The sequence below is a fragment of the Dendrobates tinctorius genome, unplaced genomic scaffold, assembly GCF_039654945.1.
Source record: "Dendrobates tinctorius isolate UK_male_01 unplaced genomic scaffold, ASM3965494v1 ptg000360l, whole genome shotgun sequence".
Lineage (NCBI taxonomy): Eukaryota > Metazoa > Chordata > Amphibia > Anura > Dendrobatidae > Dendrobates > Dendrobates tinctorius.
In genome coordinates, this window is record NW_027362026.1 from 5103295 (window position 1) to 5131200 (window position 27906).

Here is a 27906-nt window from a genome sequence, read left to right on the forward strand (position 1 = left end):
GCACTAAAGTTTTGCTAGTATGGGACCCTGAAATTTCAGGTGGCAGTACTGATTGTTGAATAACAAAATTTTTTATTTTAATTGAATTCTTTTTGGAGATTTATTGACTTCCTTGTCTTTGGTAAGATATCCATATTGTGGAGTCTTTTCCATAATTCATGATATTTATAGTTCTGAATTCCCTGTTTGCTACAACAAGCAAATAAAGTTGCACTCTGTAGAGCTATAGCATGTAAACATGAACTATGTGAAATTTGAGTTGCATTACTACTCTAGAGATTTCATATATTTCATGTTTACATATTATAGCACTACAGAGTGCAAACCTTAGGGTACGTGCCCACGGTCAAGAGCTATGACGGGTTTGCATATTTATGCAGCATCAAAACCTGCAGCAGCCAGCTGTGACAGCATAGTGGATTAGATTTCCTCTAGGCAGCCAGCCCCTCCATTGTTTCAGTGGGTGGCTGGTTGTTTTCATCAGTAGAATGCACCTGTGCTTCCTCAGCCTTTATCAGTGGGGAACTGCTGCATCCTGCAAGTGCATTAGTCAAGGTTTTGGTGAGTCTACCTTTCATGTTATGTGTTTTTTTGATTTGCTATGTTCGCTGTCTCGTATACGGCAACGCATGAGACCCGTCAGTGACTCACTGACAGCCCGCGAGACCCTGCTTATAGCGATAGTGATTACAATCCCGGGGTGGGGACGATCCTGCCAAAGAGCATCTTTTAACCCCCTTTTAACCACTCAGATAGGTATTTAGGGGGTTAATCATCCTCGATTGGTTCCAAAATCAGTCAGAGTGTCAGCTGTAGGCCGGGGTCAGACTTGCGAAAAAAATTGCACGAGTCTCGCACGTCAATACCCGGCACTGCTGCCGGCTCTCGGATCGAAGCGTTCAGCTGCATGTATTTCTTCCTTAGTGCTGTTAAAAAATGGCAGTGAGGAATAAGGCGCTTTACTGCCCACCATTAAAAGGCATATCGGCGGTCACTAAGGGGTTAACATTTTATCATTTATGGGCTAGCAGAGGATTGAAATAATAAACCGATATAGCAAAATACATAACTCAAGCAGGACTTACCACATACTTCCAAAAGTTATTCAGTATCGGTTTTACATTTTGTAGGTGCCAGCTTCGTTGTAGACCACCAACATGCAGCATAGGAATAGGAAGGCAAGCAGCATAACCACTTATTTACAATAGAACTTTATCATACAGTATTTATTCCAAATATATTTTAAAATATAAAACACTGTCACGGCCCCCGTCGCGCGCCCTGCCACGGCCCCCCGTCGCGCGCCCTGATACTCACCTTCCAGCGCCGCAGCCTCTCTCCTTCCTCCGTCGGCAGCGGCTTCCACCTCTGACCGGCCCGCGGCCTGTGACGTCACTGCAAGCCCTGCGCATGCGCCATAGGCCGCGGCCGGCTCTCCCTGCCTGTTCTTATGCTCCGGTGGTGTCCTGACCCAGTAGCACTGCCGGACCAATGGTGGCAGGTCCTCGGCTATTTCAGGCCGCCCTCCCATAATGGAGGCGCCTGATCGTTGATGTGCTATCCACACAATAAGGCTCCCGTGCCCTTGCCCTGTGCACAGCTCCAGTCCTCATACGTCCCTGTGCTTCCTTGCAGGTCTACTCCGGTCCTGTGTGGGTTCCTGCTCTGCCCTGCCTGCTCGTGTCTTACCTGATTCCTGCAGTCCTACTCCGGTCCTGCCTACCCGTGCCTGATTCCTGCAGTCCTACTCCGGTCCTGCCTACCCATGCCTGATTCCTGCAGTCCTACTCCGGTCCTGCCTACCCGTGCCTGATTCCTGCAGTCCTACTCCGGTCCTGCCTACTCGTGCCTGATTCCTGCAGTCCTACTCTGGTCCTGCCTACCCGTGACTGTTCCTGCAATCCTACTCCGGTCCTGCCTACCCATGCCTGATTCCTGCAGTCCTACTCCGGTCCTGTCTACCCGTGTCTTTGTCTCCTGCTGACCTACTCCTGTCTACTCCTGAAGCCTACGCCTTCCCTGTGCTCGTGGGACCAGGTCCTTTGTCTTGTTCCAGTCCATTCCGAGCTGCCCCTCTTGGTACCGAGGGGCTGCCATGGCATTCGAACCCCTGGGCCTGCTCCTAACGGTCCCTGTATAGGGGTCGGTCCCACCAGGTTGCTCGTCCGGGGCCCCTCGGTGCCACGGTCCAGAGGGTCCACTCGGTGAAGCCCGCCTTGCCTAGTGAAACGCTAACAAACACTTCCCCATGAGGTGCTCCTGCTCTCTGCTTACACCTGTGACATCATGTGTCTACAATGCTAATCATCAGTGCAATCAATCACTCAGCTCAACAGTTTGGCCATGAGACCTCTACAACGTACATATGTTCCATATAGATGAAGAGTAGACTGAATAATGTATTGTGGTGGGTCCAAGGAAACCACCATCTTTTTGTTTCAAATGTTTTTTCCCCAGGAATACATATGTGAATTGTTAAGCAATAGTTCTTAAAGGATCACTAAGCTTGGAAGTAAATGTTTAAGCAAAACAAGAAAAATAGCTACACTCAATCTTTATTATTTTGCTGCATTTTCTTAATAAAAAAAAAAAAAATTAAAACAAAGAAGAAAACAGCAAAAATCATACAAAGATACATTATAGGGTTGTTACATTTTACTTCTGTGTTTTTTTTAGCCTTGTAAATCTACATATAAATTTAGAGGCTATTTTCCGTACAAGCAAACCTAGAATATATACTAAACAGAACATACAGTCATACAATAGGATCTCTGTATAAATACGCCTTGATGTGCAGCGTCAAGCTGGAAGGTTCCATGGTCTGTGATGTTCACAGAACTCTCATAGTCTTCCATTGTTCTCCTATCCTGATAAGTCTTTTCATCTGACATTTTAAAGACAGATCGGAAATAAAACATTTTATATGGTTCCCTGATAGATGAATGTTTTTGAACTGAAGACATTGGAAATGATCTATGCTTTTTTTTTTTTTTTAAATAAGGATATAGTTTCTAGTCAGTGCTTCTTTTCAAGTCTGGCTACGATAACATCAGGCATGTGCTGAATCACCACCAAATAAAGGTTACTCACCTGGATTATGCATTTGCCATTGCAAGCTGTTAGAGATCTATCCATAAAACTAAATTAAAAGGGAAAGGCTACCCTATATTTAGAATCATGATCAGCACCAGAAGTTGGAGACAATATATAAATAACAAAAGACTGGCACTTCCAAACAGAAAAATTGGTGTGTACAGGTGCAAACTAAGAGTATCGATCTCATTATATAACTAGCAAATAAAGTTGCACTCTGTAGTGCTAGAGTATGTAAACATGAAATATATGAAATCTGAATTACATTACTACTCTAGATAATAAGAAAAAATGGAGACGCTTAGCACATAATTTGGCCAACTCAGGTGGGCCCAGCAGATAACAACATGTGGATCTCCGGTTGTTGGGAACCTATCTAATGTGAGTCCTTTCCTAGGACAAAGCCTGTTTATAGAAAGGTAGGTCCCTACTGCAAGTAAAACCACCACAGGCTGGTGGGTGGAGTGCTAGGTATGAGAGCTGTTATACAAATAACAAAACAGAAAAATTGGTGTGTACAGGTACACAGAAAATCAAGCCAACATAAGCTGCATCCTGCAAAAATGTGTGTTCAGACACTGTGCTGCCCCAGCCTTTATCAATGGGGGTCTGCTGCATCCTGCTAGTGCATTAGTCAAAGTTTTGGTGAGTCTACCTCTCATGTTATGTTTTTTTTATTTGCTATGTTCGCTATTTTGAAATTAGTGTTAGGGACTCGCAATTAATGGGGACCCTTGATGTTGGGTTGCGAGCTTATCTGTCTTGGCCTATATAGTAACCAATACCCCATTTAATGTATTTATTATATGCATTATTTTTTCAACTTTTTTGTACTTTCTATCATTTTTGCAGGATGCAGCTAGACCTCTTTGTGTTGGCTTGGTTTTTCCTGTGTGATGCATATATACAGTGGGGCAAAAAAGTATTTAGTCAGTCAGCAATAGTGCAAGTTCCACCACTTAAAAAGATGAGAGGCGTCTGTAATTTACATCATAGGTAGACCTCAACTATGGGAGCCAAACTGAGAAAAAAAAATCCAGAAAATCACATTGTCTGTTTTTTTTTCATTTTATTTGCATATTATGGTGGAAAATAAGTATTTGGTCAGAAACAAGCAATCAAGATTTCTGGCTCTCACAGACCTGTAACTTCTTCTTTAAGAGTCTCCTCTTTCCTCCACTCATTACCTGTAGTAATGGCACCTGTTCAAACTTGTTATCAGTATAAAAAGACACCTGTGCACACCCTCAAACAGTCTGACTCCAAACTCCACTATGGTGAAGACCAAAGAGCTGTCAAAGGACACCAGAAACAAAATTGTAGCCCTGCACCAGGCTGGGAAGACTGAATTTGCAATAGCCAACCAGCTTGGAGTGAAGAAATCAACTGTGGGAGCAATAATTAGAAAATGGAAGACATACAAGACCACTGATAATCTCCCTCGATCTGGTGCTCCACGCAAAATCCCACCCCGTGGGGTCAGAATGATCACAAGAACGGTGAGCAAAAATCCCAGAACCACGCGGGGGGACCTAGTGAATGAACTGCAGAGAGCTGGGACCAATGTAACAAGGCCTACCATAAGTAACACACTACGCCACCATGGACTCAGATCCTGCAGTGCCAGACGTGTCCCACTGCTTAAGCCTGTACATGTCCGGGCCCGTCTGAAGTTTGCTAGAGAGCATTTGGATAATCCAGAGGAGTTTTGGGAGAATGTCCTATGGTCTGATGAAACCAAACGAACTGTTTGGTAGAAACACAACTTGTCGTGTTTGGAGGAAAAAGAATACTGAGTTGCATCCATCAAACACCATACCTACTGTAAAGCATGGTGGTGGAAACATCATGCTTTGGGGCTGTTTCTCTGCAAAGGGGCCAGGACGACTGATCCGGGTACATGAAAGAATGAATGGGGCCATGTATCGTGAGATTTTATGTGTGAGTGCAAACCTCCTTCCATCAGCAAGGGCATTGAAGATGAAACGTGGCTGGGTCTTTCAACATGACAATGATCCAAAGCACACCGCCAGGGCAACGAAGGAGTGGCTTCGTAAGAAGCATTTCAAGATCCTGGAGTGGCCTAGCCAGTCTCCAGATCTCAACCCTATAGAAAACCTTTGGAGGGAGTTGAAAGTCCGTGTTGCCAAGCGAAAAGCCAAAAACATCACTGCTCTAGAGGAGATCTGCATGGAGGAATGGGCCAACATACCAACAACAGTGTGTGGCAACCTTGTGAAGACTTACAGAAAAGGTTTGACCTCTGTCATTGCCAACAAAGGATATATCACAAAGTATTGAGATGAAATTTTGTTTCTGACCAAATACTTATTTTCCACCATAATATGCAAATAAAATGAAAAAAAAAACAGACAATGTGATTTTCTGGATTTTTTTTTCTCAGTTTGTCTCCCATAGTTGAGGTCTACCTATGATGTAAATTACAGACGCCTCTCATCTTTTTAAGTGGTGGAACTTGCACTATTGCTGACTGACTAAATACTTTTTTGCGCCACTGTATAGTGCTGAGCAGCCCGCCTGCTAATAATATGGGTGTGATCAATAGGCTGTTCAGACACTTTGCATCACACACATCTGTGTGACTTACGTCTTATGCAAGCCTTGTTTTTGTGCATTTTTCCACTAGGCAGCCAGACTCTCCATTGTTTGGGTGGGCTGCTGGTTGTTTTCATCAGTGGAATGCACCTGTGCTGCCCCAGCCTTTATCAATGGGGGTCTGCTGCATCCTGCTAGTGCATTAGTCAGGGTTTGGTGAGTCTACCTCTCATGTTATGTGTTGCAGTATACGAATACTGCAATGCATGATACCAACATTCAAATTAAATAATATTCATGTCCCACAGTGCGACTAAGCGAAAAAAGTGAAAAAAGTAAAACAAAATATTTAAACAGTTAAAAAAAGAACACAAAAAAAGTGCACACACACATCACCATCATTTGCCACTAAATACGCAGCGTTTGTACCAAAAATGCCAAACTGTCCCGCAAAAAAGAAACACTAATATGGCTTATTCGGCAAAAATATATAAAGTTACAGCTTTCAGAATATGTTGATGCAAAATTGAATTAGTTTTTGTAAAATATTGTTTTTGGTCTGCAGCACAGCATAACAAAATATCTAAATCTGGTAGCGCTGTAATCATACCCAAAAAACTTGTACCAAAAAAATCTCCAACTCGTCACGCAAAAAGTAAGCTCTCAAACAGCTTTATTCACCCAAAATAAAAAAGTTACAGCTCTCAGAATATTGCACCAAAAAAAGTTTTTCTTTTAAATAAAAAAGCATTTTTAGTGTGTGATAGCAGCAAAATATAAAAAAATACAAATCTTTTATCGCCGTAATTGCACCTACATGAAGAATAAATCCATCTTATCACTTATACCGAATGGTGAACCCCTCAAAAATAAGAACTGTTCTTGTACTGTTGCCTAGTTGTTCATTCTGCCTCCCAAAAATCGGAACAAAGCTCGGCTCACATTTTTCCTGAGCTCTCCGCTGTACGCTTACGTTGGGGTTTCTGTGTAAATCCCCAAAAATGTGATTCAGGCTAAACCCCCAATGAAACCACTCAGTTAAGAGGCACATGGAATCCTTTTTGACTCCATCTGGTCTTTGCTGCAGTGATGAGGTCCACTTTTTCGTGTTACCTCTTGAAAAAGTGAAAAAAGCAACATTGCTAAGGCAATGGTTTCATGAAAAAATTTCAATATTAGGAATTAATGTTATCAAATTCTGTGTAATACTTCTAAGTTTAAAATGCTCGCTATAGCCTGGATAAAATCCTTGAGGGGTGCAATTTCCAAAATAGGGTCACTTGTGGGGCGTTTTTGCTGATTAAACACATCAGGGGCTCTGCAAATGCAACATTGCCATCGCAATCTAGTTCCGAAAAATTTGTATTGAAAACTCAAATTGTGCTCCTTCCCTTCCAAGCCCTGCCGTTTGTTCAAATAGAGGTTTCTGACCAAATGTGAGGTATTACTTTGCTCAGAATAAACTGAGTAACAAATTGTAGGATCCATTTTTCCATGCCATTTCTTGTAAAAGTAAAAACACTGGAGCTAAAGCAACATTTTAGAGAAAAAATTACATTTTTTTTGCATTCCACTTTGCATTAATTCCTGTGCAGCACCTGAAGGGTTATTTTTTTTTTACCTGGTAGTAGTTTTGAGGTATTTGAGAAGTGCGGTTGTGAAAATTGTATTACATTTGGAGAGCTTTCAATATATAAGCCCCTCAAAATCCATTTAAATCTCATTAGGTTCCTAAAGAGACAGGTTTTCAAAATTTCTTGAAAAAATGAGAATTTGCTTCAAAATTTTTAACCCTTCTAAAAATGTAACAAAATAAAGTTTTGAAAAATGATGCATGCAGACATGTGGGAAATGTTATTTATTTTGTATAGCATGAATATCTAGTTTAAGGATATAAAAAGTGAATGTTTGAAAATTGCAAATTTTTCTCATTTTTTGCCAAAATTCTGATATTTTGACAAATAAACGCAAAACATATCAACCTAAATTCATCACTAATATAAATTACAATGTGTCAGAAACACTTGGATCCATTGAAGTGTTCCAGAGTTATCACATGAAGTCACTAAGGTTAAAATTGACTCCATCCACTAAGGGCTTAAAACCGGAAAATCATTTTAAGTATCATTGCACACACATAACAAGTGATCAGTAAAAATCTGGAGAGATGTTTCCAAATAGACTCTAAAGGCAGAGTCAGACTGCCGTATAACTCGTGCGAGAATTGCATTGCATTGTACAGACTGGCCTGGCACCTCTCCTGACCTGAGCAAGATTGCATGATGGATTACTATGCAGCTGTCAAGCTCAGGTCAGGAGAGCCGACAGCCATGACGAGGTTTATGATTCGATTCTCACAGGAGAAATACGGCAGTCTGTCTAATAGTTGTTGTGGCAAGTGAGTCTACATAGGATTGTATTTTACTGGATCTTTGAAGTTCATTATTTTGTCAGCTATCATCTGACGCTGAAAGCGTCAATAAACAATGAGACAAAAGGAGGCTGTCTGTAAAGCCCCCCATATACAATAGATAGCTGTTGGCCGATTGATGGTTTGTCCAACAGTTATCTCTTCCTACTTCCCCACACAGAGAAAAATTCTTGTGTGCATCAGTGCCATGGCAGAATGGATGAAATAGGATGGATATACATCTGAAGGTCATGCTAAAGTATCTGGAAGCCTCCTGATGATCTCTGAATGGAAGGCAAAATGCGTAGAGGCGAGATAGCCTATAGGTTCAACATTTCAGATAAGTGGCATAATGTTCTGTATCATATGAATGTGATTTCTTATCTTGGTCATTTAGTCCAGCTTTCTAACTATGGCTTTCATTACATTACCTTTGATAACATTAACATTGGATAACTTCACTTGGGCCAAAAAATTTCTGTTCCTCTCTTAAGCCTGATACTTCCGCTTTTATATACCGTATATACCCGAGAATAAGCTGACCCGAGTATAAGCCGAGGCACCTTATTTTGCCACGGAAAACTGGGTAAGCTTATTGACTCGAGTATTAGCCGGGTATGCATTGACCCCTCATCCCTGTCCTGGAATGCATAGCTCCCCCGTCCCTATCCTTGTATGTATGGCTCCTTATCCCCTATCCTGTCCTGGTATGCATGGCTCTCCCATCGCTGTCCTGGTATGCATTGTGCCCTCAGCCCTGTTCTGGCATACATTGTCCCCTCATCCCAGTCCTGCTATGTGTGGCTCCCCCCATCCTGTCCTGCTCTGTGTGGCTCCCCTTGTCCTGTCCTGCTCTGTGTGGCTCCCCTGTTGTATGCATGGCTCCCCCCCAGTCCCCTCGTTGTATGCATGTCTCCCCTCCCCGTCCCATCTTGTATGCATGGCTGGGATCCCCTATCCCATCCTTGTATACATGGGTCTGCTTGTGTAGTTTTTTTAGTGAATTTTAATTAAATAAATAAAGAATTAATTTTTAAGGGTAATTTTCTTTGGAAAACATTTATCCTGGGGATAGGTAATCAATGATAAAGTGGTAGACAACCTCTTTAACCGTGGATGGAGTGCCAGGAGGACCCCACACAATTTAAACTGTTGGCTGATTGTGACAATATCGGCAGCCAATTTCAGAAAAAAAATTGTTAATCTCTGGAAATAAAGGAGGCAGGTACATTTAAGAACATGAAACAAAGTGAATATTACTATTTGTTCCATGGTGGATATGTGGTTACATATTCATTGTAAATCTTGTTGCAAAATGAGTCAATGGCAAATGTCAACCTGAACGCACCTGACTCCCACATAACTATATAGTCTATTTGCAGAAGTCATTTACTGAGGCACAATATTGCCAGATGTACCTTTCATGCAGAAAAAAGAACACAATTGTCATATTGTAAATAAATAAAAAAAGCAACAATCTACTGTAAGAGAAAACAAGAAGCAATTTGACATACGGTTAAGTGTGCATATAATGTAATATTCAATTTGAGGAAAACCCTGTGTGACGCAGAACATCGGAGAGATCACACAGATCTCACCGCTGTCACCAGTTTGTGCATTTGACTGACGAGTGATGGACGTGGCCGCTGAAAGTAAGTGCAGGCCTGCCTGTCTGGAAGTCCTATTTATATGGGCAACCAACCAGATGGAGACCCAGCACCCAACTTGGAGTCTCCACTAGAGTTGAGCGAAACGGGTCGAAAAAATTCAAAAGTCGCCGACTTTTGGCAAAGTCGGGTTTCATGAAACGAAACCCGACCCTAGGATGAGGTCGGCCACGAGGTCGGCGACTTACGCGCCAAAGTCGCTTTTCAAAAGTTTGTTTTGCGCTCTTTTTCAGCCAATCAGGATCCACGGACACTGTGGGCAACGTGATGACATAGGCACGGGTCACCACCATCTTTCAGAAGGGCATGCAAGTGATTGGCTTGCTTTGGTGGGCGTCACAGGGGGTATAAAAGGGCGTGCACGCCGACCGCCATCTTACTTCTGTCGATCTCAGTATAGGGAGAGGTTGCTGCTGATTCTGTAGGGAGAGCGTTAGGCAGGGAAGAAGACCAAAAAACTGCTTCTGCTGCTAGCGATTTGGCCTGCACAACACACCAGTCACTGTGTGTGCAGTGCAAGGGGAGGCTATATAGTGGTGTATCAGTGGTGTTGGTTGTTGGGCTGCCTTCAAAGGCTTCATGACAGGCTGGCATTGCTGTTTACCCACTGCTCCGCAAACTGCTTTTTTAAAAGCAATCCAATCTCCCTTATCCTCTAGTCACTTTGGTCACAGCTGTGCCATCGAGCCTGTCACATAGCGCTCAGATATTCATTGGGCCTCAAACTGCTTTTTTAAAAGCAATCCCAATTTTTTTTTTTTGTCCTGCTGAGAAGAAAAAAAAACTGCTTCTGCTGCTGATAGCAATTTGGCCTGCACAACACACCAGTCACTGTGTGCAGTGCAAGGGGAGGCTATATAGTGGTGTATCAGTGGTGTTGGTTGTTGGGCTGCCTTTTAAGGCTTCCTGACAGGCTGGCATTGCTGTTTACCCACTGCTCCGCAAACTGCTTTTTTAAAAGCAATCCAATCTCCCTTATCCTCTAGTCACTTAGGTCACAGCTGTGCCATCGAGCTTGTCACATAGCGCTCAGATATTCATTGGGCCTCACACAATCCAAAAGTGTCCAGTGTCCAAAAGTGTGTGCAGAGATTCAAACTCTCACTTATCCTCTAGTCACTTAGGTCACAGCTGTGCCATCGAGCTTGTCACATAGCGCTCAGATATTCATTGGGCCTCACACAATCCAAAAGTGTCCAGTGTCCAAAAGTGTGTGCAGAGATTCAAAATCTCACTTATTCTCTAGTCACTTAGGTCACAGCTGTGCCATCGAGCCTGTCACATAGCGCTCAGATATTCATTGGGCCTCACACAATCCAAAAGTGTCCAGTGTCCAAAAGTGTGTGCAGAGATTCAAAATCTCACTTATTCTCTAGTCACTTAGGTCACAGCTGTGCCATCGAGCTTGTCACATAGCGCTCAGATATTCATTGGGCCTCACACAATCCAAAAGTGTCCAGTGTCCAAAAGTGTGTGCAGAGATTCAAACTCTCACTTATCCTCTAGTCACTTAGGTCACAGCTGTGCCATTGAGCTTGTCACATAGCGCTCAGATATTCATTGGGCCTCACACAATCCAAAAGTGTCCAGTGTCCAAAAGTGTGTGCAGAGATTCAAACTCTCACTTATCCTCTAGTCACTTAGGTCACAGCTGTGCCATCGAGCTTGTCACATAGCGCTCAGATATTCATTGGGCCTCACACAATCCAAAAGTGTCCAGTGTCCAAAAGTGTGTGCAGAGATTCAAACTCTCACTTATCCTCTAGTCACTTAGGTCACAGCTGTGCCATCGAGCTTGTCACATAGCGCTCAGATATTCATTGGGCCTCACACAATCCAAAAGTGTCCAGTGTCCAATAGTGTGTGCAGAGATTCAAAATCTCACTTATTCTCTAGTCACTTAGGTCACAGCTGTGCCATCGAGCTTGTCACATAGCGCTCAGATATTCATTGGGCCTCACACAATCCAAAAGTGTCCAGTGTCCAAAAGTGTGTGCAGAGATTCAAACTCTCACTTATCCTCTAGTCACTTAGGTCACAGCTGTGCCATCGAGCTTGTCACATAGCGCTCAGATATTCATTGGGCCTCACACAATCCAAAAGTGTCCAGTGTCCAAAAGTGTGTGCAGAGATTCAAACTCTCACTTATCCTCTAGTCACTTAGGTCACAGCTGTGCCATCGAGCTTGTCACATAGCACTCAGATATTCATTGGGCCTCACACAATCCAAAAGTGTCCAGTGTCCAAAAGTGTGTGCAGAGATTCAAAATCTCACTTATTCTCTAGTCACTTAGGTCACAGCTGTGCCATCGAGCTTGTCACATAGCGCTCAGATATTCATTGGGCCTCACACAATCCAAAAGTGTCCAGTGTCCAAAAGTGTGTGCAGAGATTCAAACTCTCACTTATCCTCTAGTCACTTAGGTCACAGCTGTGCCATCGAGCTTGTCACATAGCGCTCAGATATTCATTGGGCCTCACACAATCCAAAAGTGTCCAGTGTCCAAAAGTGTGTGCAGAGATTCAAACTCTCACTTATCCTCTAGTCACTTAGGTCACAGCTGTGCCATCGAGCTTGTCACATAGCGCTCAGATATTCATTGGGCCTCACACAATCCAAAAGTGTCCAGTGTCCAAAAGTGTGTGCAGAGATTCAAAATCTCACTTATTCTCTAGTCACTTAGGTCACAGCTGTGCCATCGAGCCTGTCACATAGCGCTCAGATATCAGTGGGCCTCACACAATCCAAAAGTGTCCAGTGTCCAAAAGTGTGTGCAGAGATTCAAAATCTCACTTATTCTCTAGTCACTTAGGTCACAGCTGTGCCATCGAGCCTGTCACATAGCGCTCAGATATCAGTGGGCCTCACACAATCCAAAAGTGTCCAGTGTCCAAAAGTGTGTGCAGAAATTCAAAATCTCCCCTGTCCTATAGACACCTTGTTTTACATACTATATAGTTTGTTGGATTTTGTCTACATTTCTACCAAAAATGAGGAAGGCTGGTGGAAGAGGCCGTGGAATTGGGCGGGGGTTGGCAGCTGGTAATGATGGTGTTGGTGGTGGATCTGATGGTAGTGGCAAGAGCAAAATAGGACCGAATGCAGGAGGTGTTGAGCCTGCGTCATCGTCTGGCTACATAAGGCCTCGAACGCTTAGTTTTCTAGGAGTTGGCAAACCGCTTTTAAAGCCAGAGCATCAGGAAAAAGTTTTGTCTTACATTGCTGACTCAGCCTCCAGCTCTATCGCCTCCTCTTCTTCAGTTGTAAAAAGTAAAAGCACTGAGTCGTCATTGGAGGCTCATGTTCATGAACCACACCTTTCCTTGTGTCCTTCACCCCAACCAAGATTGAAGGATGACGCAGGCCATACTACTGATTACTCCATGGAGCTGTTTTCACATACCATGCCTGGATTATCAAGTGAAATGGTGAATTACCCAGGCCAAGATGAATCTGACATGGAGTGCACTGATGCACAGCCGCTGATGGATGATTCTGCTGGTACATTCACTCAGAGCACTACATTGTCCTCGCAGTGTACAGAGCCAGATTCTGACCCTGATGAGACTCAGGTGCCCCTTCCCGCACACTATACCACCATACACGGTGACACAGAGGAAGGTGCACATGACATAGAAGAGGAGGTGATGGATGACCCAGTTGTTGACCCAGATTGGCATCCATTGGGGGAAGAGGGTGCTGCTTCCAATAGCTCAGATGAGGAACATCCACAGCAGACATCGACATCGCAACAGCTGTTATCTGGCAGGCCCGGAGCACTCCAAAGACAGGTTCCAAACATCAAAAGAGTTGCTGGACAGCTTGTCCAGAGGGTCAAAAGATCACAGCGTGCTAGGCCGCAAAATGTCTGCCAAAGTAGGAAGAGTGCAGTGTGGCACTTTTTTGAACAAAATCCTCATGATCAGGCCAAGGTTATCTGTAAGAAGTGCGCAAAGACCTGTAGCCGAGGGAAAAATCTGAAAAATTTGAATACCAGTTGCATGCTTAGACATTTAACCAGCATGCACTTCCAAGCGTGGACACAACACCAAACCTCAAGTGCCACATGTGCAACTGATCACAACGAAGGTAGTCAGCAACGCTACATTGTTTCCCCCACTGTAAGCCCACCGGTTAGCACAGCAGCAAATGTTGAGGTGTCGTTGCAAGGCCACAGCAGTCAGGGAATCCCACTGTTATATCAACGAAAGACTGATTCTAGGCCATCAGAAAGAACACCAACTCCATCACCATCATCAACCCTCTCTCAGTCCGCCCTGTCCACCGCTACTTCCACCATATGCAGCTCTCAAGTCCAGCTCACCCTCCCAGACACTATGAGTAGGTCAAGAAAGTACTCAGTCTCTCATCCGCGTACACTGGGTTTGAACGCCCACATTGCCAAACTAATCTCGTTTGAGATGATGCCCTTTCGGTTGGTGGAAAGCACAGCTTTCCGCAAACTCATGGCCTATGCAGTACCACGCTATGACCTACCCAGTCGCCACTTCTTCTCTCGCAAAGCCATCCCAGCCCTCCACCATCATGTGAAAGACCGCATTGTCCATGCACTCAAGCAGTCAGTGAGCGGAAAGGTGCACCTCACAACTGATGCATGGTCCAGTCGGCATGGCCAGGGCCGTTACGTGTCCATCACTGCGCACTGGGTTAATGTGGTGGATGCAGGGTCCACAGGGGACAGCGGTGGTGGGACAGTGCTGCCTAGCCCACGGTATAGGAAACAGTTGGCTGTAGGCGTTCGACCCTCCTCCTCCTCCAGAAGCGAAAGCTCGTCCACAGAGCGCAGTCGTACGAGCACTCCATCTGCAGCTGCCACTGTTGCACACGATGTGTCCCCCTATCGAGCAGCTAGTGGAAAGCGTCAGCAGGCTGTGTTGCAGATGATGTGTTTGGGCGACAGACACACCGCCGAGGTGCTGGCCGAGTACTTGAAGCGACAAACTGAGTCATGGCTGGGCAGTGTACATCTTGAGGCAGGCAAGGTAGTTAGTGATAACGGCCGTAATTTTGTGGCAGCCATAGCCCTTTCAAAACTCAGCCACATACCTTGCTTGGCTCACACCTTGAACCTGGTGGTGCAGTGCTTCCTCAAAAATTATCCGGAGTTAACAGCCTTGCTCCAGAAGGTGCCGGTCGCCTGTACACTCCGTTCGTATGCAGAAGCTGCAGCGATTGCTCCACCTTCCCAACCACCGCCTCATTATCGACATTGCAACAAGGTGGAACTCCACCCTGCACATGGTGGAGCGGCTGTGCGAGCAGAGGCAGGCCATAATGCATTTGTGGGAGGATACACGGCCAGGCACTTTGAGAGCAGACATGGAGTTGACAGGTGTGCAGTGGTCGAAGCTGAAAGACCTTTGTAAAGTCCTTCAGTGTTTTGAGGAATGCACACGGCTGGTAAGCGCAGACGACGCCATCCTAAGCATGAGCATCCCACTTATGCGTCTGCTCATGCAAACTTTGACGCACCTTAAGGAGCAGGCGTCTGCAGCCAATGGTGATGAGGAGGAAGAGGAGGAGGGAAACCTTGATGACATTCAGCCATTGTCTGCTCAGGGACCTCTCCTGGACGAGGTGGAGGAAGAAGAGGAGGAGGAGGATGATGGGGATGATTACTTACGGGAGGAGGATGCATCTCGTGGGGCAAGTGAAAATGTTGGCGTGGCAAGGTCTGGTACAGGGTTTGTGCGTGACTGGAGGGATGTGGATTTGCCAGAAAGTGCTCCTCCACCCAGCACTCGCAGTGCATCATTGACACCGGGAACATTGGCCCACATGTCAGATTATGCCTTGCAGATCCTAAAAAGGGACCCCCGCATTGCCAAAATGATGAACGATGACGACTACTGGTTGGCCAGCATCCTGGATCCACGCTATAAAGGCAAATTACAAAACATCATGCCACAGGAGAACCTTGACCTAATATTGGCTAATAAACAAGCAACTCTGGTAAATCGGTTGCTTGAGGCATTCCCAGCACACAGCAGCGGTGATGGTTCTCACACGAGCCGTACGGGCCGGGGGGCAGCTTGGCAGAGGTGTTCGTGGTGCACACAGCAGAAGTGGCGTTGGAGACAGGGGTTTCATGACAATGTTGTGGACTGATTTTTCAAATACCGCTCACACAACTGGTAATACTGCATCGATGGAAAGTGACAGGAGACAGCAGTTGTCAACTATGGTAACAAACTACTTTTCCTCCCATATCGATGTTCTCCCACACAGGTCATTCCCCTTTGACTATTGGGCCGCTAAACTGGACACCTGGCCTGAATTGGCACAATATGCCTTACAGGAGCTCGCTTGCCCAGCTGCAAGTGTGCTATCGGAAAGAGTCTTCAGTGCAGCTGGATCAATCCTGACAGAAAAAAGAACCCGTCTGTCAACCCAAAATGTGGATGATCTAACCTTCATTAAAATGAACCACGCATGGGTTTCCAAGGATTTTGTCCCACCTTCCCCTGATGACACATAGGGTGACAGAAAAATGGCTTGCTTTGGTCCACCTCTTCCTGGTACTTCACCTATTTCGCCTTTTGCATCAGCTGAGTGTCCAACATCAACATATGCCACTTTCTAAAACTCCCTAACTGTGCAGAATGGAATTAGAGCTTGTTGGAACATCACTAATCAAGCGTTTAACCGGTAGGCCGAAAGACCCCTGTAGCGATTCAAGTCGATGACCTGCGGGGTGCGATCGGTGGAAGTGAGCACACAGCAACCGTGCTTTCTGCAGCAGCACATCCAGGCCGGGATAGTGGTTGAGAATTTACTGTACCACTAGGTTGAGGATGTGAGCAATGCAAGGTATACAGTATGTGTGAGGTTGCCATGGCGTAGGGCAGATGCTTTCCTCGTTCTGAATTATGTAATTCTTCGGAGCAGACCTCTGATGCCCATGGAATACAATGTGTGAACAGCTCCTCAGAATGACCCATCTGAGGTTCCCCACAGTCATTTGGGTGTTTGAAAATATTTGATACGGTGGAAACAAAACAAGGGTGATTGGAGTGCCACCTCTGAGGATTATACTATGTGTAATGTTAAGGTAAAGAAAGAGAAGGAGAGGCCACTTGATGCAGTGACTTTGAAAACTTAGATAAGAAAGTGAAAGACCTGGGAAAGCAGGTGGTCTTCTCTTCCATCCTCCATGGCCATTGCCATGGAACAAGGAGGTGGAATAAGATTCTGCAGGTGAACAACTGGCTATGTCAATGGTGCCGTCAGCAAGGACTTGGATTTCTGGATCACGGAGTGAATTACCTATACATTGAACTGCTTACTAGAGATGGGGTGCACCTTACGAAGACTGGAAAACATGTATTTGGAAGTCGCCTTGCTACACTCATCAGGAGAGCTTTAAACTAGAACAATGTGGGAAGGGAAGCAAAAGGCCAAAAAAAGCCATACACCTGACAAATACTATTGAGAACTCTGCTATTAGAAGTGGAAAGGAAGAACAAAGACAAAAAATCTAAATAATAAAAATATTAGAGGAAGAGAAACCAATCACAAACTAATATATTTCTATACAAATGCACAAAGCATGGGCAACAAACAAGGAGAATTGGAACTACTAACGCAGGAGAAGAATATGATATCATTGGAATCACTGAAACTTGGTGGGATAATACACATGATTGGAATACAAGGTTAGAAGGGTACAGCTTATTTGCAAGAAACAGACTTGATAAACGAAGAGGAGGTGTGGCATTGTATGTTAGAAAAGTGTATATCTGCACAGATATTGAAGCTTCAGAGACTGGGAGTTCTGTGGCGCCCCTGGAAGAAGCAGGCGGTGAAACGTGCGTCGGGGTGAGGGGACGCTGGACTACACTCTCCCATAGAGGTAATTATACTTCATTTTCTCTGTGCACTGTGGCGCTTTCATGATCAGGATTTTTTGCCTTACCTGGTGACTGTGTCATTTACACATGGCCTTATAGTATTTATGCCTTTAGTTCACAGAGAGACTTTTCTCACTTTTGGGGAGGGACATTTTTTGAATATTATCTATTTTGGACATCACCTATGGTCTTTTATAGAATGAAATCTGGATAATTGACATGTACTGTTATGCGATTGGCTCATACATGTTCTAGTCTGGGTCATGTATTTTCTCCTCATGATGATTTTTTGAGTGTTTACGGCGTCCCCTGTATGGCATTATGCTTTTGTCATTTTAGAAATAATTTCGAATAAAATGATTTTTTAATATTATTGGGATCTCTTCTTTGTTCCATGTTATTTTCATGGGATTTGTGTTATATGATTGCGTGAAGTGCCCTTCTTACTAGGTTTGGGCATTGTGGTTATATTACTCTCCCCCACTAGATCAGAATTCTGGTGTGAACTGGAGGCAAAACAAAAGATACTGATTGTGATGAAGGAGTTAACTGCTCCTAACCCCCAGGGCCTGTAAGCATATTGAAGAAAGCAGGATTTAGTGCTCCAATGTTGAATAGCAAGGCCTTTTAGTATGATAATGAGATAAAGCCAAAGCAGAACTTCAAAGCTTGAGTAGGAGCCACGCCAGCATGGGACAGGAAGGTGCCTGGGGGCTTCAATTAGAATATACCTGTCAGCTGGACCCAGAAATACATATCCATTGTCTCTCCCAGCCTCTTCAACTCCATCCTAGGATCATGGATTATGAGCACACCTTTCGAGTTATAGACTCATAAATAATATCCGCGTGACCCTGAGGAAATCGCGCATCTGGCAGTGCGACTCCTGAGTCAGTGAGGGCTCTGGGACCTGAGATATAGAGATTGGCCCTCCACAGTGACCCAAAGGGGCCATGTTTGCTCTCCACACAACAGGCAAAACAAACTGCATTCACTGGTACCTCTCGTGTCCTGATCCGATCATGCTGTAGAAAGTTACCCCCTTTCTTAGATATTGGGAATAAGTTCTGCAGGGAGCTAAAGGGTGGAGATTATTAGCCCACCCTCTGACACAAAGGGAGGAGCCCGGCATGCTTAAGAACTAGCAGCACATGGCAGAGACACTCTCTCACAGAAGAACCAGACGATGATGATCTAAGAAGGAACTGGGGACAGATCTGCCAAGGGGAGCAGTGGCCCATGCTTTGGGGTCTGTCCGGCAACTAAGATTATTGTACCTGTGGACTGCAGAGCTCCCGGCACCCACATGCAACCTACAATCTGGAAAATTGACCTCCAGCTTAATATCTCTAAGTCTTGTACCCTTATTGTTATATTTTACTCTGACTGCAAATCTACTGTAATTCCATTTTATAGCTTACTGTATATTTCTGTAATTATCTAGTGTGCCCTTAAGGCAATTAAACCATAAAATTAATCTTGGGCTGATGCTTTTACTCTGATTACGAATCTTAGAATACCCAGCGGGTAACAGGACAGCCTCCCTGGCGGCCATTTGCTCTAGGTGCAGTTCCCTTACTGACCTGAGAGACAAAGGGGGCGCCAGAGAGCTGTGCCTGTGTAGTTACGTCACATTGGTGATGTGGGAGGAACTGTTCCTGTTCTTCCACATTGGTGTCAGAAGTGGGATCAGAATAATAGTGTGCATGGGACCCCTACTCCCAGACACTAAAGACTACCAGCAGTAACTTTCACTGCTGGGATCTTAAGGTCAGCCCAGCACTAGACGGTCAGAGTGCAAATATAATAAGTTGTGTGCGAGGTCAGGGTTGCAGCTGTGTCAGTAACCAGAGGTTCCCAAGATGGCGGAAGGCACCAGGAGTAAGGCAAAGGGGAGGCCAATGCTATGGTCTATGAAGAGGTAGTGGAGGACAATACCAATGGAGGTGAGGGGAAGCTCAGCCAGGGCTCCCCAAGGAGCCAGACCCCCGTGCTCAGTCCCGCAGTGGACTGTCCACCACCTGCCCGCCCCAGCCTGTCCAGTTCGGAGGCCTTTTTCCAAGCGGCTATGGCACAGCTCGAGGCTGGTAATGACGCCGCCCATGACAGACTCCTGGTGGCAGCAGAGAAAGCAGCGGAGCGTGAACAAGTGGCGGCAGAGCGTGAGCATGCTGAACGTGTGCTGCAGGCTGCAGAACGCCGTGAAGCTGTGGAGCGCCGGCACCAACTGGAGATGGCTCAGTATGGGCTCCAGCTGGATGCTCCAGCCCCACCGGGGACCAAGGCTTCCAAGGTCCAGGCGGAGGACTTTCCCCTGCTTGAAAAGGATGGAGACCTGGATTCCTTTCTGCTGACCTTTGAGAGAACCTGCCTCCAAAACCATCTGGCCCTGGATCAGTGGGAAAGGCACCTGACCCCCCGTTTGAGGGGTAAGTCCCTGGAAGTTTTGGGGGACTTACCTGCCGGGGAGGAGCAGGACTACAACAGCATCAAGCGGGCCCTGATCCAGCACTACAACCTCACCCCGGAGTCATACCGCAGGAAGTTCCGGAGCCTGCAGCGGGGCTCAAAGGACACCTGGACCGACCACATGAGGGCACTGCTGAGGGCTGCGGAGCACTGGACCTCGGGTCTAGAGCTCACCAGCCGCCAGGAGATCCAGGAACTGTTCGTCACAGAGCAGTTCTTGTGGAACTGCCCAGAGGACCTCCAGCAGTTCCTCCGTGACCTGAAACCAAAGAGGGCTTCTGCTACAGCCGCACTGGCAGATGAGTATGCCAACAACAGGGCATCTGAGCCAAAGAAGCCTGTCAGCAGCACCTGGAGAGGGGGTTAGCCCAGTCCTGCCCCGGTCCCTCCAGCCCCCAGAGTGCAAGGGGTGTACCCCCCTGCTGCCCTCTCCAGGCCAGGAGCAGAACCCAGACGGGACCAGCTGGGACACTTTAAGGCTGCGAGTCCCCAACGCCAGATGGCCCCATCCCTGTCCCAGAAACCGTCTACTGTTTTGTGTGTGGGAGGGGGTGGTGGGAAGTCCCTGGACAATTACCAACCCGTCACCATCGGCCCCTCAGCGGTCATGGGACTGCGGGACACAGGCGCTGAATGAACCCTGGTACGTCCTGAGGTGGTGTCCCCTCAAGACTTAGTGCCTGGGAAAACCCTTTCCATCTCCGGAATTGGAGGCGTTGAACCGGCGCTGCCCGTCGCCAAGGTGTTTTTGGACTGGGGCGCCAGGAGGGGAATGCGGGAGGTGGGAGTAACGCCAAATATTTCTGCCAATGTGTTGCTTGGGACCGATTTGGGGAAGCTAGTGTCTCAGTATGTGGCCACTGAACCTCCAAGTCCGGCTCCCCAAGAATGTCATGACTCTACTATGAATGCGAATGTTAATGTGTTGAATGTGCCTCCAACAGTGGAGGAGGGAGTGAAACCTGATGGCAAGCCATGCACTGACACTACATAAACAGGGCGCACAGTGAGGACAGGTGAGAAGACTTCAGGGGAGAGCTCAAGGTGGAGGGAGGGGCTGCTATGGGCAGTGTAGGGCCCCTAAGTGAATCCAGCCTGCTGAGTCTAGGGCCTCTGCAGAAAGAGGAACAGGCCATGCGGGGAGGGGGCGTCCCGGGAGAGGAGCCACCAGGTAAGACCCCAGGGCACCGCATCCGGGATGTCAGGAGGCCAGGAAAGTCTGCCTGACCCGGCGACTTGGTCAGGGTCTGAGGGGAAGCAGGTGCTACCTGTGGTCTCAGCAGTCGTGGCCGCTGTTACCAGGAGTAGGAGCGCCGGAGCCCAAGAAGCCTCGAGGAGGTCCGACGGTTTGCCCCTCTCCGACCAAGTGGCTGCCGAGTCAGACAGCGGCCAGGAGACCGATCCCAGGGAGCTGACAGAGGATGTGGCAGTTTCGTCAATTCTTGCCACATCGAGTCAGGGATTTCAGGCAGCGTTGGAAGGTGACGCTAGCCTGAAAGCTCTCAAGGAGCAGGCGGCACAGCCTCCCCTGGAGTCCAACCGCGAGCGAGTGGTCTGGGACCAAGGACCGCTGTACCGGGTAACGGTCCAGCAGGGTTCACCGGAGGAGTGGCCCAGGGACCGACAGTTAGTGGTACCCTATCCATTCAGGGCGGAATTGTTGCGGATCACACACGAGATTCCCATGGCCGGACACCTAGGGATCACTAAAACCAGGGCCAGGCTAGCTCAGCATTTCTACTGGCCGGGAATGAGGACAGAGGTGATTGCCTACTGCCGTTTGTGTGACACCTGTCAGAGGGTGGGGAAGGCGGGGCGGCTCCCCAAAGCCCCACTGGTAACTCTGCCCATCATCGAAGAGCCTTTCTCGAGGGTGGCTGTGGATCTCATTGGACCTCTGTCCACTCCCAGCCGCTCCGGGAAATGCTTCATACTAACGGTAGTGGGCTATACCACCCAGAGGCGGTAGCTTTGTCATCCATTCGGGCCGACAAAGTGGCCACTGCCTTACTGGAGATTTTCTCCAGAGTGGGATTCCCCCAGGAAATGCTCACCGACCGAGGGACCCAGTTCATGTCGCAGCTGATGGAGTCTCTCTGTAAGCAGATACAGGTGCAACATCTGGTAGCCAGCCCGTACCACCCACAGACCAATGGCCTGTGTGAGTGGTTCAATGACACCTTAAAGCAGATGCTGAAGATGTTGGTCGACTCCCATGGGAAAGACTGGGAGCGGTATCTCCCACACCTGCTATTTGCCTACCAGGAGGTCCCACAGGCCTCAACGGGGTTCTCCCCCTTTGAGCTCTTGTACGGGCGACGTGTACGGGGTCCCCTTGCTCTGGTGAAGGAAGCATGGGAAGTGGATTTGGCCACCCCTGGAGTGTCAGTCATTGAGTATGTCGTGCACTTCCAAGACAGAATGATGGCCTTGACACGACTGGTGCATGACAATATGGCCCAAGCCCAGGCTGACCAGAAGTGGTGGTACGACCAGAATGCTTGTGAGCGGACCTACCAGGTGGGTCAGAAGGTGTGGGTACTGGTCCCCGAACCTCAAAACAAGCTTCAGGAGGCCTGGGTGGTTCCATACCTCATGCACCAGCGGCTCAACGCTGTCACCTATCAGGTCAAACTGGACCACTCCCATGGAAGGAGGAAGGCCTTCCACGTGAACATGATGAAGGCCCATCATGAGTGGGAGGCTTGTGCCCACCCAGTGTGCAACCTTCCCAAGGAAGGAGAGGTAGAAACCCTCCTGGATCTGCTCACCCAAGCCAAGGCGGGTGGATCCATCGAGGATGTAGGGGTTGGCCACCAGCTCTCTGAGGACCAACGTTCCCAGCTGGGGGTTACCCTACACCCCTTTCAGGAGCTGTTCAGCAGCCTGCCCGGAAGGACTGAGACAGCCGTCCATGAAATGGACACCGGCAATCACCCCCCGATCCGGCGTTCAGCGTATCGGGTCTCTCTTGAGGGGCAGCAGCACATGCGCCAAGAGATAGACGAGATGCTGAAGCTGGGGGTGATGCAAGTGTCCAACAGCGTGTGGGCTTCGCCTGTAGTCCTCGTCCCTAAAAAGGACTGAACTACACGGTTCTGCGTGGACTACCGGGGGCTCAACGCTGTGACGGTCACCGATGCGTACCTGTTGTGAGTTCATTTTTCCCTTCACTATTGAGGTCTGATGAACTCCCTCCTCTGGTGAAGGAAGGTAGTGAGGCTGATTATCAGACACCTGGGCAGCTAGATGATGACTGGGTGGCTGGAATTGAGGACTGGATATAAGGCTGCCGACGCCCTTCTTCCTGGCTGGTGATTTTCCTGCTGGATTCTTGGAGACCAGTCTGATTCCTGCATCTCAAAGCTAAGTTTTTCTGCTCTGCTTTGTACTCTTCAGTTTTGTTTTGTTTTGCCTTGTTTTTTGGGATTTCTGCCATCCCCGGCCGGGGGTGAGCTGAATTCCATTTTTTGTCTCTGATCTGTTGATCTTTTGTTCTGTCTTCAGAATATACCTGAGTGCTGATATAGTCTTTTGAAGCCTAGCGACTTCAGGGCCTGTTTTTCCTATCAGTCGGTTGGCTCATTTTTATAGGGTTTTTGCGGATGGAAGACAGCAGCTTTCCTATCCTGTCCTATTTAGTTAGCTTGGGCCCCATCATTTGCTCAACCTATCTTTCTATCTGTGTTAGTGTTTTCATCTTGCTTCACCATCATTATATGTTGGGGGCTGCCTATTGCTTTGGGGTCTGCTCTGGGGCAGTTTAGTTTTTCCCCTTTCTGTCTTTAGGCTATATAGTTCTCCGGCTGTGATCGAGGGGTCTAGGGCACCGTAGGAACCCCCCACGGCTACTGCTAGTTGTTGTGGATAGGTTCAGGGGTCTGCAATCCGATAGCTGCCAACCTCTCTGGTTTTTCTGGACTTAGCTGGTATTTTGTTTTTTCCTCCTTCGGTGACTCATCACAACAGAATCACCAGCCATACCACAGATCCTAGGGTACTCAATAGCAGGAGAGAATTGTAAAAAAAAAAAAAAAAAAGTGTCAGAATTTTTTTTTTTTTTTTGTGTGTGCATATTTTTTCCTCTATATCTCTGAGGCCATAGGGGGAATTTTTCTCTTAATGGAGATGAAGCAATTGTCTGATCGTGTGTAGCAGCTCGCTGCTGAAGTGCGGAGAATTTCCACTTATCTTGCTCATTCACATGCTGCTGAACCAAAGATTCCCACTCCGGATGTGTTTTTTGGGGATCGGTCTAAATTCTTGAATTTCAAGAATAATTGTAAATTATTTTTTGCCTTGAAGCCTAACTCGTCGGGGAACTCCGCGCAGCAGGTTAAAATTGTCATCTCTTTGCTGCGCGGCGATCCCCAGGATTGGGCGTTTTCTTTGAAACCTGATGATCCTATTCTGAATAATGTGAATGCATTTTTTCAGGCCTTGGGGTTGTTGTATGATGAACCTAATGCTATTGATCAGGCTGAAAAGACCCTGTTGGCATTAAGCCAGGGTCAGGAATCGGCAGAGTTATACTGTCAAAAATTCCGAAAGTGGGCGGTCCTTACTACCTGGAATGATGGTGCCTTGGCAGCACTCTTTCGGAAAGGTTTGTCAGAAACTGTAAAAGATACTATGGTGGGATTTCCTGTTCCCTCTGGTCTTGACGATTCTATGTCATTAGCCATTCAGGTGGATCGGCGTTTATGTGAACGCAAAACTACACGAGAGATGTTGCCACCTGTTGAACAAATGTCTGAACCTATGCAATGTGATAGAGTTTTGTCTAGGGCGCAACGTCAGGAGTTCAGAAGGCGTAATAATAAGCTGTGTTTTTTTTGTGGAGATGCCTCGCATATTATTTCTGTCTGCCCTAAACGAGAGAAACGTTGTGCACACACGTTTTCTGTGGGTGGTTGTAATGTCCACACGTTATGAAGAATTCAAGGTATTAAACTTTAGATATGTTTTATTCTTCGTCCTCCAGCACACAGCATAACAGTTGCATTCCCATGCTACACAGAAGTGAAACTGAAACTTCCCTTCTAATCCCTCTTGTCTCCACCCCCCAAGTCCCATAAGTCTGGCTTGCTTAAAGAGACAGATCTAATTATTATACATTACATCATCCCCTTTTCTTTTTTTTTTCTATAAATAACCCATATTACTGATAAATGCAACAACATGAAAACGTCCAAAGAAATCATATGTCCGTTTTGTCTTATTTGTTCAATTCCAAAACCAGAGAAACAAACAAAAAAAAACAAAAACAAAACAAAACTGTAATCACACTTCTTCAATAAGCCTCGATGGAGCTCTTCTCTCTCGTGTAGGATAACGTCTGGGCTCATTGAGCGGGTTCATTATTGATGGACCAGCTACCTCTTGTTGGTCCTCTCCACCATCGGATACCAAATCTTCCACCAAAGAGAGTTCATTGTCATCATTCTGCGGTATGACTTTAAAATATGAAGAATTTCGCGTTATGGAGTGTCCATCTCGTTCAGCTGTGATCATGCTGCCTTTCCTTTTAGTAACATAATATTTTGCAGGACCATATACAGGTGAGGTCTTGTTGGTTGGTCTTTGACGTACCACCACGACATCCCCTCTTTCGATGGCACTTGACTGTGTCCTTCGCCTTCTGTCTGCATAACGTTTCATGGCTTGTTTGTTGGAGAAATCTGGGTATCTCACTAAGGAGTCACTCGGTCGGGGATGGCTGGTCACATCAGGGAGACGTATACGCATGGTTCTGCAAAAACATTAGATGAGCTGAAGCAGCATTAATAGTGGAGTGTGGCGTATTGCGGTAATTACGCATGAATTTGTATAATGACTGTTTCAGTGGGATGTGCTCCAGACTCGCTGCCTTGATACGTTTCCCCAGAGTGCGCATAAAACGTTCCACAATTCCATTGGCTTGCGGCCAGCAAGGTGTGATTTTCCTGTGATTGAATCCCAAGTATTCAGAAAATTGTGTAAACACATGTCCATTGAATGGAGGTCTATTGTCTGTTTTGACCACTCTTGGAATACCATATGCCGAGAAAATGTCGTCCAGCTCTGGTATAACATTATTAGCAGATGTTGAAGAGATAAATGAAATGACAGGGTATCGAGAATATTCATCAATTGTTACGAGAATGTATTGGCCATTTGGCAATGGTCCATATATATCGACTGCCACTTCCTCCCAGACAGCAGTGGGTAATGGAGACATTTGTAATGGCTCTAAGGTTGATGATGGAGTGATTAATTGACAAGTAGAACAGCGTCTAATCTTTTCTTCCACCAAGTGATCCATATTTGGGAACCACACTTTTTCTCTGAGTAACTTCTTTGTGCCAACAATTCCTAAATGACCTTCATGTGCTATCTGTATGACTAAGTTACGCAAAGTCTTAGGTACAACTAGTTTGGTACCTCGAAGAATGAGGTGTTCTTCAGTGACTGATAATTCCTCACGTACGTTTGAGAATAGTTTTAACTCTTTCAGATCAATCTCAGAATCAGGAAATTTTTCCTTTTGAATTTCATGCCACCTTCGATTTTGGATGATTTGTATTAGGGCACAGAGTGTCTTGTCTTTTGTTGTTTCATTTATAAATTGATCAAGAGAAAGTGCTTTTGGCACGGCATGATCTGTAACAAAACGTAGGTATTCTTCAATGGAGGAATGCACAGGTATATCATCATTAGTAGGATGTCTTGAAAGATAATCAGCCAGATTGCTGTATTTTCCAGGTTTGTGAACAATTTTATAGTTGTAGTCCTGTAGACGTAGGCCCCATCGTTCAATTCGTGCAGGCATTTTAGCTCTGGGATTTCCAAAAATTGTAAGAAGTGCTTGATGATCTGTGACAATGGTGAAGGGAGCTCCATAGAGAAATAAGTGAAAGTGTTCACATCCCCAGACAACTGCCAAGCTTTCTTTTTCAGGTTGAGAATATTTTCTTTCAGTGTTTGTTAAGCTCTTACTTGCATAAGAAATGATGTGAGGATTTTGATTGTTATCCTTGTACTGCGCTAGAATAGCACCCAGTCCCACGGGACTGGCGTCCACAATCAGTTCAGTTCGAAGAGCTGGATCAAAATAAGCCATAGTGGTTGTCGAGCAGAGTTCATTTTTAATTGTTTCAAAAGAGGCCTGACAGTCTTGAGACCATTGAAAAATACAACTTTGTTTTGTAAGTTCCCGTAGTGGATTGCTGATTGTTGAAAAATTCGGAATATATCTAGCACAGTAACTTGCCATTCCAAGGAAAGAACGCACTTCACTGGCATCCTGTGGAATTGAGGCTGTTCTGATAGCTTCCACTTTCTTGGGGTCTGGTTGTACTCCTTTTGCCGAGAAGATGTGACCATAGAATTCTAATGAACCCTTGTCAAACTCGCACTTCTCTTTGTTTAAAGTGAGTCCAGCAGAAAGCAGACATTCGAAGATAGCATATAGAGCACGATTATGCTCAGCTTGAGTTTTACCAAAAACCAATATGTCATCACTGTAATTAAAGGCATTTGGGATGTGTTGAATGACACTCCTTATTGCATCCTGAAAAATTTCTGCTGCTGAGCAGACTCCAAAAGTCAATCTTTTGTATCTTCTGAGGCCCACATGGGTGGAAAATGTGGTCAAGTATCGGGACTCTGGACTCAGTTCTAATTGATGATATCCCTTATTGAGGTCGAGCTTTGAGAAGACGGTGGCTCCATTTAATAAATGAATAATGTCATCAATCGTAGGTGAGATATGTCTTTCCCTCTCGATAGCGGTGATGGGTAGGCGCATGTCAACACACAGTCTCACTTGATCAGGAGTCTTTGGTTTTGGAACTACCA

General features: G+C 46.1%; 1 long non-coding RNA gene across 1 annotated transcript; it reads left to right on the forward strand.

Moving 5' to 3' along the window:
• Window positions 1–243: 243 nt before the first annotated feature.
• LOC141075534 (uncharacterized) lies at window positions 244–3000 on the forward strand. Its single transcript, XR_012227292.1, has 2 exons — window positions 244–561; window positions 1636–3000. It is a non-coding gene; the product is annotated as an uncharacterized lncRNA (long non-coding RNA).
• The last annotated feature ends 24906 nt before the right edge of the window (window positions 3001–27906 follow it).